The sequence below is a fragment of the Etheostoma cragini genome, chromosome 5, assembly GCF_013103735.1.
Source record: "Etheostoma cragini isolate CJK2018 chromosome 5, CSU_Ecrag_1.0, whole genome shotgun sequence".
Taxonomy (NCBI): domain Eukaryota; kingdom Metazoa; phylum Chordata; class Actinopteri; order Perciformes; family Percidae; genus Etheostoma; species Etheostoma cragini.
Genome location: NC_048411.1, coordinates 6,790,773 through 6,808,799, shown reverse-complemented (window position 1 = coordinate 6,808,799; position 18,027 = coordinate 6,790,773). Strand labels below are relative to the sequence as shown.

At 41.3% G+C, this 18,027-nt stretch overlaps 1 protein-coding gene and 1 long non-coding RNA gene across 2 annotated transcripts in view; one reads left to right on the top strand and one right to left on the bottom strand.

Moving 5' to 3' along the window:
* LOC117944790 overlaps positions 1-14,390 on the bottom strand; it is a 14,889-nt gene extending 499 nt beyond the window's left edge. Inside the window, exons 1-2 of the long non-coding RNA XR_004656653.1 lie at positions 14,377-14,390; positions 12,890-12,893 (exon numbers count right to left, since the gene is read on the bottom strand). This is a non-coding gene — a long non-coding RNA (uncharacterized LOC117944790). The remainder of the gene's footprint in view (positions 1-12,889; positions 12,894-14,376) is intronic.
* unc5db (unc-5 netrin receptor Db) overlaps positions 1-18,027 on the top strand; it is a 156,839-nt gene that overhangs the window by 36,721 nt on the left and 102,091 nt on the right.

Sequence of the window (18,027 nt, the reverse complement as noted above, 5' to 3'; positions counted from 1 at the left end):
TGTGTATATATATATATATATATATATATATATATATATATATATATATAGGAATAGATGGCATAATAGAGCTGCGACTATCTGTCAGACTGGCTACAGTGCTGAAAAGAAACCTTGGGTTGTTCTTATTTTCTTCTATTAATGATGAGTCTGATCTGGCATTTCTGAGGGCCTTCCTGGAGGTTTTGAGACTGTCTTGCCAACCTAAACGAGATTCTTCCAGTTTGGTGCAATGCCATTTACTTTCAAGTTTTTGCAAGGTTTGTTTTACTTTGCAAGTGAAAACAATTGGTGCTGCCTGAATGAAAGTTGTGGTAATTCAGCTCTGTTTAGTTCCTGTGTTGAGACGGAAGTTAGAGAGCTTAGGGATCGTCTACAAACTTCAACACAATATGTAGGCTATCAAATTAAGATTTAAATAAGGTAGTGTCTCCAACCTTACCTGAATTATAACTTTTCTTCTGCTAGTTGTACTACAGCATATCCTTATTGTTTTTTTAAATATGTTTGTATCTCTTTTCGGTGTTGTGGTTTATAGACAGTCCCGAAGCACTCCTTGCATTATCAACACCGGAACTAAACAGAGCTGAATTACCACAACTTCCATGCATTTCTTTCACATCTACAGCAGTCAGATTCAATGTGTTTACTCGGAAGGAATAATTGCACATGGGTAGGCACTTTTAATGAAATTTTGAGCTTGTTTAGAGGCTAAACTAGGATCATAGTGTCCACTAGGAACACTAACTTACCGGATCACTGCCTACATTAAAGGATGCCTATTGTTTTGTCCCAAATGCAGCTTTGGGACTCTCTGATCACTGTGTGGTTCATCTTGTCCCGACATAAAGGCAGAAACTAAAATCTGTTAAACCTGTTGTAAAGAGTGTGAAAAGATGGACCAGCGAGTCAAAGCTGGATTTACAGGCCTGCTTTGACTGTACCGATTGGAGTGTTTTTGAGGCTGCGGCCACTGATCTGGACGAACTAACTGACACTGTGACATCTAACGTCAGTTTTTCTGAGGACATGTGTGTGCCGACTAAAACCTTCTGCACATACAACCACCAAAAACCCTGGTTCAAAGCAAGACTCAGGCAACTTCGTCCGTCAAAAGAGGAGGCCTTTAGAAGTGGGGACAGAGTCCTGTATAACCAGGCCAGGGACAAACTGACCAAAGAGATCAAAGCAGCTAAGAGGAACTATGCTAATAAGCCTGAAAACAGCCGCAGACACTCACAAACTACAGGAGACCATTCCCCAAAACTGCTGGTCCTCAACGACTGGCTGACGAGCTAAATGGTTTTTACAGTGTTGGAGCTAAGTCCTGCTCCATTCTCCGGGTTCATTCAATTAGTAGTCAAAATCTCAGATGTTGATATGTGAATCCATTTATTACATAGGATATAGCCTGAGACAAATACAGAGTCAACCTAACACGGCTCTCCCCCAAATTTGTCTGACTCTTTTGCTCTTGGACCCCCCATATTATCTCACAAAGGGTGGGGTCTTTAGACCACAGTGATGTGTGTGTGTGTGCCTATTCATTATCTTTTCAGTTGGAATGTGACTGAAAGTTTACGACCCTCAATTCAGGAAAAAGAGCAGTGGGCTGTAAAAGTTGGACTGAAACCAGATGCAGGAAGCATCCCTAACAATCAATTCTGCTTCTAACATGTAGGAGAGCTGGATTATAACGGAATATACCAGAACAGCTTATGTTATAGAACAGAGTATTGCAAAACAACTTAATGCAACAAACAACAAACAACAAACTTTATACTTACAACAACAAACTTAATGCATGACCAACATGTCTTCATTTATGTTGAAATAATGCTTCTACCTTTTAGCTTAAATGTATAATGCAAATCACACAATGTTTAAGCACACGTATAAAATGTTAAATTCCAACAACAGTAGGTTTGAAAAGACACCCAACTCACCAACTCACACTTTAGTCAGTCACCTCCCCCCCTCTGACCCCTCACCTGCACTCACAATCTGTGAAGTTGGATGTGCGCCAGCTCTTCCAGAGGCAGAAGACCAGAAAGGCACCTGGCCCAGACGGTGTGTCACCATCCTGCCTAAAAATCTGTGCCGACCAGCTGGCCCCCATCTTCACTCAGATCTTCAACAGATCTCTGGAGCTATCTGAAGTTCCCTCCCGCTTCAAACGCTCCACAATCATCCCAGTCCCCAACAAACCCTCCATCTCTGCACTTAATGACTACAAGCCTGTCGCCCTGACATCTGTAGTCATGTGAAAGACTGGTGTTGGCCCACCTGAAGGACATCACAGTTTGCTGGCTGAACCCCCTGCAGTTTGCTTATAGGGCTAACATTTCTGTGGATGATGCAGTCAACTTGGGACTGCATCACATCCTGCACCACCTCGACTCCCCAGGGGCTTATGCAAGGATCCTGTTTGTGGACTTCAGCTCGGTGTTCAACAACATCATCCCGGACATCCTCAGCACCAAACTCTCCCAGCTCACTGTGCCGGCCTCCACCTGTCAGTGGATCACAAACCTCCTGACTGACGGGAGTCAGCAGGTGAGGCTGAGGAACATCACATCCAGCCCTCGGACTATCACCACTGGCGCCTCCCAGGGGTGTTTGCTCTCCCCACTGCTCTTCTCCCTCTACACAAATAACTGCACCTCCGGAGACCCATCTGTTAAACTCCTGAAGTTCTCTGACGACACAACGGCCATCGGCCTCATCCGGGACGGTGATGAATTGGCCTACAGACGGGAGGTGGATCAGCTGGCTCTCTGGTGCATTCAGAACAACCTTAAGCTTATCACGCTCAAAACTGTGGAGATGATTGTGGACTTCAGGAGGAGCCCCCCCACTGCCCCCCCCATCACCATACTCAACAGCCCTGTGTCTGCCGTGGAATCCTTCAGGTTTCTGGGATCCACTATATCCCAGGACCTGAAGTGGAAGCCCAACACAGACACCATCATCAAAAAGGCCCAGCAGAGGCTGTACTTCCTGCACCAGCACAGGAAGCTCAACCAGCCTAAGGAGCTGCTGATCCACTTCTGCACAGCCATCGTCCAGTCTGTCCTCTGCACGTCCATCACTGTCTGGTTTGGATCTGCCAACAAAAAGGACAGGAGCAGACTACAACGGACAGTTAGGTCTGCAGAAAGGATCATCGGTGCCAACCTGCCCTCCGTCCATGACTTATACACTTCCAGAATCAGGAAACGGGCAAAAAACATCAGTGCAGACCCATCTCACCCCGGACATAACCTGTTCCAGCTTCTCCCCTCTGGTAGGCGCTACAGATCACTGTATGCCAAAACCAACAGAGTCCGGAACTGTTTCTTTTCACAAGCCATCAGTCTGATGAACAGCTGACCTCTGATTCAAAGTGTCAGGTTAAATTCTGTGCGAAAACCCAGTAACACTGTCTCTAAACAGCACCTGTTTACTGGTTCCACATATAATTCCACTTATTTAGTATCACTTAATTTTCCTCATATATATCACTTATATTTATTATTTACTATTTACACATCATTCCCGTTCTCATATCTCACTTATTTGTTATTTATTCATCATTCACATTCCCTATCCCAGAGCTGTTCATAATGTTCAATACTGTTCATATTGTAATATAACAACATAATACTATTTATCCCAACATCCTTTGCACTATGGTCCACATTTAAATCATTTTTATTGCACTCATGCCTCTATATTTTTGTTTCTGTTTAGAGTATGTATATATTAGTGTGTATAGTGTTTGGTTGTTTTGTACATGGAAGCACATTGGGAGCAACAAAATTCCTCATATGTGTCCTCATACCTGGTTAAAAATGCTGATTTTGATTCTCATTAAACTTGCCATGTTTAAGCCTGTTGGGTGCTAACTCTATCAGGGGAATTACACAATGTTGGCAGCACCAATTGTTTTCGTTTTTCTCTCTACTGACAGCACTCCAAATTTACAAACAACAGAGCTATGTGTTGGAATTGACCGGAATTCTCCTTCTGAACTGAAAGAAGAACTTCTTGGTTATGACAATTAGAAATACACTTACACTAAACATTTTAATTAATCAAATCAATATAGCTTTTTTTTAAGCATCATAAAAATGTGTTTGTTTGTTAGTATTGGAACGCTGACAATTTTGATGACGCCACTTGCATTGGTAGGACCTGCAAAGGTACATAGGCAACAACTGCAGCATTTGTATAAACACAAAAATTTCTAATTTTAATGGTGCGGGTTACGCATTTGAGCCTGTGAGGGACAGGCCTGTTGTGTGTGACTACCACCACATGGAGGACGATCAGTTTCAGGCTTCACCTTCAGTACAGGATTGTTTGGGGGAAGTGACTGGTGTGTGTGTGGGCGCAGCCTACTGTAATGTACTCTCATTTATTTTATCCAAAACATGGTTGAGGTCCTGTTTGTTTAAGAAAATAGAGGCAGATAAATTGTAAATGTAATTGGAGGAATTCATCCAATGGGATCACTGCATGTAGGAGTGTTACCCCAGTTGGACCATAGATGCACCGAGGATTCACGAGTTTTGCCGTTTACTTTACAGACAAACAGAGACAAACAACAAACAACACTTTAAAACATCAGAATCCAGGTTAACAAGGGTTAAAAGCCACAGCAAACAGGTGCGTCTTAAGCAGTGATTTAAACGTTTGTAAGGGCTGTGCCGCTTTAATATGCATGGGGAGGTTGTTCCATAGGGTGGGGGCGCCCACTGCAAAGGCTCTATCGCCCTTATTTTTTAGCTTCGATCTAGGGACGTCCAAGAGCAGCTGATTTGACTACCTCAGCGTTCTGACTGGAGAATGGTGGCATAAGAGATCAGCCAGGTAAGATGGCGCCAAACCATTTAAGGCCTTAAAAACAAGCAATAAAATCTTAAAATCGATCCTGTAACGGACAGGTAGCCAGTGGAGGGAGGCCAGGACTGGCGTTATGTGTTCAGGTTTTTTTGTTTTAGTTAAAAGGCGAGCAGCTGCGTTTTGGACTAGCTGGAGCCGATTTAAAAATTTCTGGTGTAGGCCCATATATAAAGAATTACAATAATCCAGCCGATGAATGACTTTTTCAAGGTCTTTCGAAGGAAGATAGGCCTTTATTTTAGCTATAAGTCTTAACTGGAAGAAACTGGTCTTGACAACTGCACTGATTTGTTTACTAAAAGTAAAAGAGGTATCAAAAATAACACCAAGATTCATCATCTGAATTCATCACCAAGATAACATCAGCTAGCTTCAGGGTGAGTAGAGAGGGACGTTGGCTTCTGTGGTTTAGTTAGCGGCTAGTAAACATTATTATCGATAAGAGATATCGTCGGAGTCTTGCAGTTTCCTCTGTCACTGGTTTATAAAGTCTATGGTCGGAGTGCTATCTTGTGCAGTTTGTCATAAGAGGGCTTCCAATGTATTTAGCACCTAGCCCTTTCCCTAGGTTGGATCGTTTGGCATCTAGCTTGGTGTTGTGTCTCAATTTCAAGTAATGCCAAGTGTGTCAGTCTCAGTTTTGTTGAACGCTATGAAGCCTACACGTTGTGCTTTATTTTTGGAAGTGAATATGTACGTGTTTTATGTATGTGACAACGTTACATCTGGCCCTTTGCCTAGTATACTTGATATTATGCTGGATAACAGGTAACCACAGCTACCTCTTTGTCCTATGCCTGCCGTGAGCAATTTCAGCACCCTGTCTGCGGCAGGTAGTGATACAAAATTCTAACAATAGCATCGGTTGTGTTACACCAACGATAATCGGTCTGCCCTGTACTGGAGCATGAAGGCCTCAGGTTTCAGTCTTTTGGATTTAACCCTCACCAGTGACCCTGTTGTGTCAAAGGTACAGCTCTCAATAGTGTATAGATGTATTTAGAGGACGCTTAGCCGCAGTTAGCTTCCCGGATAACCGCTAGTTTCGATTCGGTCTAAAATAACGTCACTCAAACAGTGGGAAAAGAAGGCTACAGCTAAATTAAGACTTTACAGTAGTAATAAAGAATAAAGAAGTATTTAGTGATTGTATTTTAAATGAGCACAAGTGAAGTAGAACTGACGTAACAGCTGTTATATATTTAAATGGTTATTTTCAGTTTTGAGGGTCTTTTACATGCTGTCTCAGCTAGTGGTTAGCCGAATTACAGTACCAGTCAAAAGTTTGGGGTCACTCACAAATTTACATTTCCCTCCATTATAGACAGGATACCAGCTGATCTGGGTGGGTGGCTGATCTTTAATGCAATATCTACATTTCCCATTATCAGCAACCATTCATCCAATGTTCCAAATGCTCATTTTGTTTACTTATCTGATATTATTTTAAAAAACTAACTAAGAAAACATTAAAGAACCCTTTTGCAATTATGTAAGCACATAATGTAATCTGGAAACTGCTGCCCTGGTTAAAAAAAACAAGGAAACTTATCTCAGCTGGGATTCTGTCTATAATGGAGTCCAATGGAAATTTGTGAGTGACCCCAAACTTTTGACCGGTAGTGTAGCTGTTAGCTAAACTAACGTTATCTTCCCAATGGAGACTTTCTTTAACTGTCTATTGGAACAGATCGTGCATCCGCGTAGTCGTAAATCCGCGATCATCATGATAACCTCTGCGCATACCCGAAGATCTTGCACATGTTCAGGGCGGATCGTACACCAACAATAGGCTCGTTTGAGAGGAACTGCACCTCGCTTGTTAAGTGGATGAGAGCAGGCGGCAGCAGCCGGGGGCGGGGATAAAAAGCTGCAGGTAAAGTCGGACAGTTTTCCGCCGATTCCAGCCGCCTTCCGGCTAAACTTGAAGTGACAAAAACACTTTGGTGAGATTCCGATTTAATAAAATACAACCAGACCCATATATCAGCTGGTACAGTCTCTAGTCTCTAACTCTCAAAATGTTCTACACGCAATCTGTTGATTTTCATTAACAACAGACTGTGGATGATCAGTGATCTGAACGGATTTAGTCTCTTTGACTTTTAAACTCCACTATCAGCCACACAACGTGTGTTCTGTACAGAATAAGTCTTTAAATCAGATAAATAGCAGTTAAAATGCCTCCAATTCAAAAACAATGAAAAATGTATATAAAAGGCATCATGTTGACTTGATTTTGAACCAATCAGCTGTTAAATCAGCTGAGAGGCCGGCGTTTCCTAGCATGCTCTGGGTCCGCCTGGATCTTGCAGTCAGTGAAAAGCAACTGCGCCGCCTGCGTCTCAGAACTACGCCCGCTTTGCTCTCGTGAGATTATCGTTGCCTACGTATACATGACATCAGAGCAAGTCGGGATCAAGTTGGACACAAATCAAACCGGCATGCAACGGGCTCCGATTGCCGGTGATCAATTCTGCGCAAGCCTGACTCATCTCGAACAGGCCTACTGACTGCGCTGCTAGTGCTAGCCAGTTAGCCCTGGAGTAGTTTACCATGCCAGTGACGTAGTAGATTGTGGAATTCCAACATGGCGGCGCCCGTGTAAAAACAACACTTTCAACTTACCATTTTATCCCTTTTTAACAAATTTACCCATTTTAATCATTGTAACAATTAGAAGAAATAAAATACATCTCTTACATCAATCACCATTACTCAAATTCCAGTTCAGTTCATCTTCAAGGAACGGCATTGAATTAAATGCTGTTGAAATAGCTTCCTTGAATTTAGCTATAGCACTGTCAGACATCTAGTGTAGAAACTTTTATTTAATTTTGTATAGTTAGGTCGTAAGAATTCAACATGTTTTAGAGAATGGTCTGATAATAAAGGATTCTGAGGAAACACTTTTAAATCTTCAATTTCGACGCCATAAGCCAGCACAAGGTTGAGGGTGTCCTTGGTCTGATTTAATGAGTACACATGATACATACTCAGAGAATTTATATACAAATTCAGAATATGGACCTGGTAAACCACAACAAATATAATTGTTGGATGTTGAAGATTAAGATCAAGGCTTTCAAACGAGTTACAATTTAATTTAGGTTTAGGATTAATTAAATGTTTATGATGTTAAATGTTTGAATCAATGATGGTTGCAACTCCCCCTTAGGAATGGACTGGGGCTAAACAACCGCCCTGGACTTTCACTCAAATAGGCCCATAATCCGCCATTCGCCCCTAGCTGTGCGCAACTGACAATAGAAGGGATGTCCTGATACTACGCCACAATAGTTTAGCCTATCACACAAAGTATTCACAGCAAGTAACTCAAAACCATTGATGATAATTGTAGTTGTGTTTATAAATGAAGCCTTAGCCATTAAATAAAAACAAAAATTTACATCGCCATTTTATCTGCATTGAAAATAAAATACAAATAAGAAAATGTCACTGGCTACATGAACCCCAAATTACACAAACTTCAAATTATAAAACAGTACAGACAACACTTTCAGATATAAAGCAGGCTACTTGCTGTACCTGAACATGGGTATTAGATTATCTGTAGGCCAATACCAAAACTACAGAGTGTTAGTTACTACCCTGTCATCTTTTGTGCTGCCTTTATCCTGAATATTTCTGTTAAAGAATTAGCATTGAATTACATATATACAGTGTATATATATATATATAAAAACAGTTGCAGGAAAAGATGGCGCCAGTGTGTGTGGCCGGCCGTCCCTCGCTGTCAGATTTGTTTGTATTTTTACTGTTTGTGTCACTGTTTTTACAAAATATTGACTCTCTGCTGGTCTACGATCGCCAAACGCTGCTTAATCTCCGTGTCTCTGTGAGAACATTGATCAAATATGATCAGAGTGGACAGAAAACTTTTCTGCCGCCTTTGCTCTCAGAGATACCTGCTCACCTCCTGCATAATCTGCCGTCATTTCCCCGGAGAAGCCGCTCCAAGCGCCGGTGGAAACGCAGCGGACAGCTGGTGAAGCTTAAAGCCTATCTGGCGTTCTATCCTGGATCGGGTTGGACTCCCCGTGGCTTCCTGGCAGATTGCCGATCAATTTATTTTAGCAATGTTTCCTGGCAAGCCCTGGATCCTGCTGACACCTGGCCGGTACCTCAGCCTCAGTCAATGTTAGGTCGATAGTGAATAAGACCTTCATCCTGAATGACTTATTTACCTCTCATGATTTGGATTTCCTATTCGTGACTGAAACCTGGCTGAATGTTGGTGAGTCGAGCGCTTTTCCGAACTTTTACCGACTGAATGCGCTTATTTTAACTCTCTGAGGATTACTGGTCGAGGAGGTGGACTTGCTACTATCTTCCAAGAAAAGTACAACTGCAAACAGCTGTCACTGGTCTCCTTCTCAAGTTTTGAACTAACCATGTTTGAATTAGGTCAGTCTCAGCTGGTATTATGTGCAGTCATATATCGGCCTCATCGGAGGCTATGGGATCCTCTGCCTGTCAAAACACAGCGGAGTTAAACTCTTCTTTTTTGTCTACCTGCTGCAACATTCTGGACACCATTGCCCCTTTTAAATCCATGTGTTTAAAATCTAAATCTGAACCTTGGATTAATGACTCAACTCGGGCTGCTAGACAACAGTGTAGGAAAGCTGAGCGCAAATGGACAAAACATCATCTGCAGGTTTCTTATGACATTTTTAGAGAAAATTTGCGCACTTATCAGAGAACTGTTAAAGCTGAAAATAACAAGTATCTTTTTTTGATTTTATTTCAAATAATTGCCACAAACCTCATGTTCTTTTTAAAACAATTAACTCTGTTCTAAATACGCCCCAATCCGTCTACCATGTAGAATCCTCTGAGGCCTATGAAAAATCTCTCCATTTTTTTGTGGATAAGGTTGCCTCAATTAGAGCAAGCATCTCACTTCCTGCTTTTGACCCCTCCATCTCCATAGTGTCCAGCTGTTTTCAGCCAATTTGAATCTGTGTCCATCTCTACTCTCAAAAATATAGTTACACATTTGAAACCCTCAGTTTGTCCCACTGATATTGTCCCGCCTCGCCTTTTTAAAGAGATGTGGGACACTATTGGACCTAGCATCCAATAAATTATAAACAGCAGCCTTACTTCAGGTTCTGTACCATCCTTTTTTACGATCTTTTAATCTCAACTGATTCTGGAGATTATGTAATTCTTATTCATTTAGATTTTACAGCAGCATTTGACACAGTTGACAACAGCATCCTCATTTCTCGCCTCGAGCATGGCGTGGGGATTAGGGGCACTGCCTTGGAGTGGTTTAGGTCATACTTGTCAGACAGAGATTTTAGAGTCAGTTTTGGTGGCTCTATTTCACCTTCTGCTTCCCTCACATGTGGAGTTCCACAGGGTTTGAGTCTCGGGCCAATTCTTTTTTGGAAGATCGGCTTCCCCTTGGATGTATCTTAAAAAGACACAACATCAGCTTCCATCTTTATGCAGATGATTCACAAATCTACCTGCCCATCAAAAGAAATGATGGTAGTTCTTTAGCAAGATTAGTTGACTGTTTTAATGATATTAAAGCCTGGATGGCCTTACATTTTTTAAACTTTAACAAGAGTAAAACCAGAGATGGGAAGTAACGAAGTACAAATACTTCGTTACTGTACTCAAGTAGATTTTTCTGATATTTCTACTTCACTTTACTATTTATTTTTGTGGCGACTTTTTACTTCTACTCCTTACATTTTAACACAAATATCGGTACTTTCTACTCCTTACATTTTACAAAATTGGCTCGTTACTTTAGTTTTTACAAGAGGTTGTCATGTCGGACAATAGCGCGGACACGCGTCACACACAGCGAGCGGGTGCCGCGCCACACGGAGAAAAAAGTGAGAGAAATGAAAAAGAGACAAGCTGTCCGGAGTATAACCAGCTGAGATTGTGTGTGTGCCTCTTTTAAAACTGTAAGTCGTATAACTCATGTTGTCAGTTCATTTAAGCCTGTTATTGGTCTGTAGTTCTTCACATTTAAAGTAAGTTAGCTAGTGGTTTTGGTGTGGTCTTCACCTGTTAGCTAGGTTGAACGTTGGTCTTAATGAAGCATCAACACTTTCACTAGCTTTATTCGCATGAGTTTTTTTTGTTTTTTTTACCAAACTTCAGATTCTGTAATTCAATTGACAAGTGGATGGAAACAGCTAGACAGAAGTTGTCTCCGTCTGTTTTAACAGACACACCTGGGGTGAAGTTGGAAACCAGAATCAGCTTTAATCCAGCCCTAATTCTCAACTTTCACATCATTTCACTGGGGTTATCCTTATAATGGTTTACGTCATCAATACCGTATTCAATCTAAATGGATGGAAATACATCTACTGTACGTTGCATTTGACGCACGACTAAGACAACTCAATAGATTCAGCATTCTGCATTAATTCACAGCAAATCATTGAGGCTTGATGGCGCTAACGTTAGCACAAAGTAGTAGGGATGGTGTCAACGTTAGCACATAGTAGTATGGATGGTGTCAACGTTAGCACATAGTAGTATGGAGGGCCGAAAACAGCAAGACATTCCCATCATCCTCAGCCTTATCTGAGAGAGATGTTTGAGACGGTAGGCATCAAGAAGGACTCCTGGCCAATGTGCTGGGGAACTTCTTCATTAATGTCTGTTTAGTCAATCATATTTTAATCCTTTATTTTGTTTTCAGAGCCATATTTGAGCACACACATAAATGTAGATTCATTTTTATGTTAGGGGGAAAGATTAAAAATAAAAACTGGATCTGTGAATTCTCACAGAATCACAACTGAATTAATATCTTGTCCGAATCTTATTAATCTGGAGTCAAAGTCTCTGTCATAATAATCATATATGTTATGTTTTAGGCCTGTTGGCAGACAGCCGTTTAAAATGTAGCCCCTGCCACATAAAGACCGTGTCCTCCTTGTCCACTGAAGTTCCTCAGCTTCTCTCTAGTAACATTTGTGTGCTCCAGGTAGCTTTCGCAAGGCTACTTTTACTTTTATACTTTAAGTAAATTTCCAAGCCTGTACTTTGTTACTTTTACTTGAGTAAAGAAGTTTAATCAGTACTTCCACTTTTACCGGAGTATTTTTTAACACAAGTATCTATACTTCTACTTAAGTAAGGAAAGTGAGTACTTTTGCCATCTCTGAGTAAAACTGAGGTTATGGTTTTTAGACCCGGTGGCACCTCTAATGTCTCACAAATAGACCTAGGCATTTTTCAAACCTATGTTAAGTCTGTTGTAACAAACCTGGGTGTAAAAATGGATTGTGATTTTAAAATGGAGAAGCAGATCAATTCTGTTGTGAAAGCAAGTTTCTTTCAACTTAGGCTTCTTACCAAGCTTAAGGCCTTTTTATCCTTCACAGACTTTGAGAGGGTTATACATGCTTTTATTACAACAAGCCTTGAAAATTATAATGCTCTGTATGTAGGAGTTAGCCAGGCCTCCCTCTCTCAACTACAGCTGGTTCAAAATGCTGCTGCTTGCCTCCTTACTGGAACTCGTAAGCAAGATCACATCACCCCTGTACTTGCCTCTCTTCACTGGCTCCCAGTTACTTTTAGGATTGATTTTAAGATAACTGATCTGTTGAAGCCACATGCTCCTTCAAGATCTTTAAGGTCTGCAAACCAGTCTCTTCTTGTTGCCCCTAAAACACGGCTGAAGAGTAGAGGGGATCGGGCTTTCTCAGCCGCGGCCCCGAGACTTTGGAATGAGCTGCCTCTACATGTCAAACTGGCCCCCAGCCTTCCGGTTTTTAAATCGCGACTTAAAACACACTGTATGTTGTATTTGTCTGGTGTTGTATTCTATCTATTTATTGTTCCATGTCTATGTACAGCACATTGGTCAACCTGGTTGTTTTTAAATGTGCTTTAGAAATAAAGTTTGATTGATTGATATAATATAATTTAATATTTAAATGTCAAATTACACTTTCGATTCATATTAAGGCTGTGAAATGATGAAAATGACTAGGCTCTATCAATTGTGTCTGTGAAGCTTTCACAAACCAACAACAGGTCTTTGCCAGTTCTACAATAGTAAACGCAAATATATGTAAGAGAAGGACAAGCTGCAGTCTCATGGAAAACAGACAGAAAGTGCATGCTAGGATTTTTTGGTTAAACCTTTGGTTAAATTTGGTATATTATTTATCCCCCTTTCTTGTTTGTAAGCACGTTTGGCGTGGTACCAATGCATGCATGATGTTTTCCCATTTAATTCAATACCATAATCTTCATCCTAGCAGCAAAAGTGAGCTCACTACAACCTCTTATATACAATAAAGTGAAATCAAGCTCTAGTGATTCTATTTTGAATGCATTTAATGTTTCAAATTAATAGAAATGATTACACACGTTTGGTTGACAGCCCTTGCACATGTTGATACCTGACTATGCAATTTGCTAAGATAGGGATAAAGGCAGCCTATTTATCTGATTATGGCGTTTTTCTATTAATGGTACCTGCTCAACTCGCCCAAGGTGCCCCGTCCTCCTTTTTACTTGCAGATTAGTACCCCCTCATGAGGCGAGCTGTGGCTGGTCGTCATAGCAGTAAACTGCCATGACCTAACGTAACAGACACACAGAACGAAGGTGTGACACTCCCCGTCTGTCATTAACAATGATGACGCAGTGAGTAGTGACAATTCTCTTCGACCAATCAGTAGTCCGCAGGTTTTCATGTCACATTTTGGTATCACCTCAGCTCGCTTGGAACCGCAACTGAGGTAGAACGGAAAAAAGTACCAGTTAGCAGGTACCAGGGACTTTTTTTCGTAATTGAAAACCAAAAAAGGCAAGTCGATTAGATACCATGCAGTGGAAAAACGCCATTAGTGTCCTGCTCCTGGCACTTACCAGTACCTCTAGCTGATGTTAAAATAACTCTGCTGTCTGTACTCTTCTTTTTCAGTTTTTTTTTTTTACACATAGCATATATATTATCGTATTAGCGCCCCCTGCTGTTAATATTGCTTTATCAGACTTTTTTTGTGCATACAGCCGTCGGTTGGACAGCTGTTGGACATCTCTGATCAGGTTTGGCAGGGGTCCAGAGAAAACTACTGAGTCCAACATTTTCTTTGCATATGCACAAAGGGACTAAACATTTATTTTAGTGATCTCCGATTGGCATAATTGGGTATCATTAACACCTACGTGAAGTATGATCATACTGTATTTACGATTATCTTTAGCCAGCAGTTTTAGATTTGATTCTACATCGCCTGCTCTGGCCCCAGGGACACACATAACCGCAGCCGCTGGAGCCGCCAACTTCACCTATTCAGTATAGAGCTCCCAATAACCAGAGTTGGCTTCTCAGTGGGTTTAGCCATAAGCATAGAGCTAGCGCTATGCTTCCACTCAATTTTGATTCCATGGTGCGGAGCCAAACCTCAAACTCACTAATTCTTGTCTCCAGAGCAGCAAATACACTACATGTATAACATATACCTTTATTACTAAAGGAGGCAGAGGAACACTAAACATCCGACACAGAGCAAGAGAGTGCAGGAGAGGTGAAGAATTAAAAGTAGCTATCAGCGTTTTAACATTTTTGAGATCAGTGAGGCAGTCGCTGTGGAAAAGAAAACCTCCAAGTGCTTGAGTATAACTAGTGTTTAAATACAATCCAGGTACTTAGCCGCCAGATTAAACAATAAAGCAGAGTTGAGTAAGTTTTTGCTGGAGCAGAAAAATAGCGTCCGTTAGACTGGAGCACTGGAAATGAGACAAACGTCAGCACGTCAGAAAACAGGCAATGTTCAAAATCCAAGGAAAACAACAGGATGTATCTGTCTAATTGAAACTCCTTTAAATTTAAATTTGCTAGATACATGGTTTAACATAATTTGATTTTACCAGTGAATTGCCGTGCTTTGTTGTGCCCTGCTACATCCTGCAATGCACTGCGGTGCCCTGCTATGCCGTGAACTTCTACAACTACTATTTCTAATCATGGTTCTACTATCTTTATTGTGATTATTATTGCCATTGTTCATCACACCCCTAACCGGCACCGTCAGACACCGCCTACCAAGAGCCTGGGTCTGTCTGAGGTTTCTCATTAAAAGGAAGTTATTCCTTGTCACACAAAATGTTTTCTCTTGGGGGAATTACTAGAATTGTTGGGTCTAGACCTACTCTATCTGTAATGTCCTGAGATAATTTTTGTAATAATTTGATATTATAAATAAAATTGAAGTGAACTTATTTTGTCTACAGCAATACCTTTGATCGGTTCCAAAACCTCCCACTTAGATAATACATTCTGTAAACATATTATATGTAAATCTTCAATCATTCAAAAAACCAAGCAGGCCTGCTTTATTGCACAGTCCAGTTTTTCTTTTGTATAGCTATACCGCGTGGTTTGATTTTGAGAACAGTAACACACAGAGAGCGGAAGGTGAATAGGTTCTTCCTGTGAGCCAGAATATGTCCAACATAACAGTAGTAGCTCATAGCCTGTCTCAGGCCGAGTAGTAGTTGAACTCTGTCTCAATAGATGACAAGGACTTAACAGTTGAATGATAAGACAGTGATGTCTCAAGCGGTCCCATCCCTCCAAGGTCAAGAGAGGAAGTTAAAACACATTCATACACACACGCACCTAAGGATATGCTGCAATATGTTCAGTCAGGTTCATGATTTAGGAAAGCGTGTGTTTTTATGGCACCAGCAGTATCTTTGTTTAGATTGTGAGTTTAGCTAAATTGAACACCTCCAGCATAAGTTTAAATACACCTTCAGGAATTGGGATGGCACTACACTACACTGTGGTTTAACTCTAATGCTAATCTTAACTTTTCTTTTTTTGAAATTTCAGTAAATGCTTCTGTGTAAGTTATCAAAGTCTCCAGGGGTGATTCTAGGATCCTTTAGGGGGCTCAGCCTCTAATGAAATGTGGCACGGATACAGTGCCTTGAAAAGTGTTCAAGCCCTTTGAACCTGTAATTTAGTTTGTCCCCTGTCACTAACAGACAAGTTCGCAAATTCTAACTTGAAGCAGAAAAATAATTAAATATCTTTTTTTATTATTATTAAAATGTATAGGGGGACTGAGATAAAATATAGAGAGGCTAGACTAGGGTTTAAAATTCCCAGTGTCATCAAACTCATTTTCATGCTTAGAATATGCTGTAAGCATGGGAAATTGTGTAAATTGCAACAAGCAAATCCTCAAGATTTACAAACATACCTTAATACATCTTATCCAAAGAGCAGAGACAGTAATTTCCCTATGGTTAATGAAACGTAGGACTGGCTTTTTTGTAATTTTGTTTCAGTTCTCCCAGTCCAAAACCAATCCCCCACTATTACTTCACAGACATCAGGAGGTGTAAATGCAGAGCAGATCTTGTAACTTGGGAAGAAATGAGTCCATGAGAACCCTGTATAATGAGTTTCTTTTGAAAGGTTATTCTGAGAGAAAGTGTGAAATGAACAGCCAATTTCAACTTCCCTGAAGGAAAGCCTTTAATCCGAGATGAAGCCCCTTGATCTACAGTAGCTCTGTAGACAGCCAGGGCCATGACACAAAAGGGAATCAACTAAAAGCTACTGCACTGTGATACAAGCTGTTTTCTGTTGAGCTTCACAAAGACATTGAAATGCTACTCCAAAACAAGTATAATTTAACTCTAGGTATGTCCCATAGCACTTAAAGGGATTTTTCACCATTGGAAAGAACTGTGTCACTTATGTAGTCGAAATGTGATTTTATTTGTTGTTGCTGAAATTGGTGCCTTCTAGGCCGAGATAAGCCTTTTGGCTCATGTGGATGAAAGACACCACATCCCAGAATGCACTTGCTTCACTGCTCTACGAGTCCACTCCCAAGACATGCCTACAATTTACAGACATAGACAGTGTGGCATTCAACTCAACTGTGTTTAATTGTCATTTCAACCATATACAACCAACTTTTTACCGTGGTTCAAGTGGTGTTACACATCTATGTAAAACATTTAAGACATTACAAAACAGACTACGTTTAGGACACACATTGTAGGCTCCGTGAAGTGAATTTGCGTGGTACCTGCATTTAACAGTCACATACTCCACCAGCGGTTAGCAGCAGTTTGAATAAAAAGATACATCCATCGAGGGTCCTGCCGTAATTTCCACCACAACATCTCAACAGGAATAAAGTCCATCTGGTCTAGCTCTTGCTGCCCTCCATGCTCTACCAACCGGGCTGTTGACCACAGCGTGTTAAGCCGCCTAGCCCGGTGGGTTAGCACCTTACTCAACTTCGCTCTGCTCAACATCCGCTCACTGACACGCAAGGGACATCTCATTCAGGACTTCATCTCCGATTGTGGGCTAGACTTTCTCTATTTAACCGAGACATGGCAACAGCCCAACAACTTTTCTGAAATCAACGAATCCCCTCCTAGTGGATTTGTTTACATCTGTCAACCGCGTGGCTCTGGCCGGGGAGGAGGTCTCGCGATAATCCACTGCAAGAAGTGGTCTAGTCTCGCTGGTGTCTGTGCCTTTCTCCAGCTCCTTTGAATCTGCAGTCTACAAGTTGTTGGGTCCCACTCCAACCATCATTGGTGCTGTCTACCGCCCCCCTAAACCATATAGTGATTTTTTTTAAATGACTTTGCTGCTTTTCTCACCCACTTATTCTCTCTTTCACCAAACATAATACTGCTGGGCGATTTCAATATCCACATGGACAATATTAACCTGCCTTTCACCAAAGACTTGACCTCCTGTTTTGACAGTTTTGGATGTCAGAAACATACCACTTTTCCCACACACTCTACTTCAGAAGCCACAGAACTCACCCGGAAATCCAAGCCATCTACTTGTCACATTGATCCCCTCCCCACACAACTTGTTAAAGCCTGCCTTCACCCCCTGGTCCCCCTCATCTCTGCTATCATCCACTCCTCCCTCACCACTAGAACTGTCCCTACATCCTTCAAAACTGCTGTCATCACCCCTATTTAAAAAAAACCTGGTGCCAACAAATCCAACTTTAACAACTTCCGTCCTATATCCAATCTACCCTTCCTCTCCAAAATCTTTGAAAAAACAGTTGCCTCTCAACTCCATTCTCACCTATCCCACAATAACCTGTGTGAACA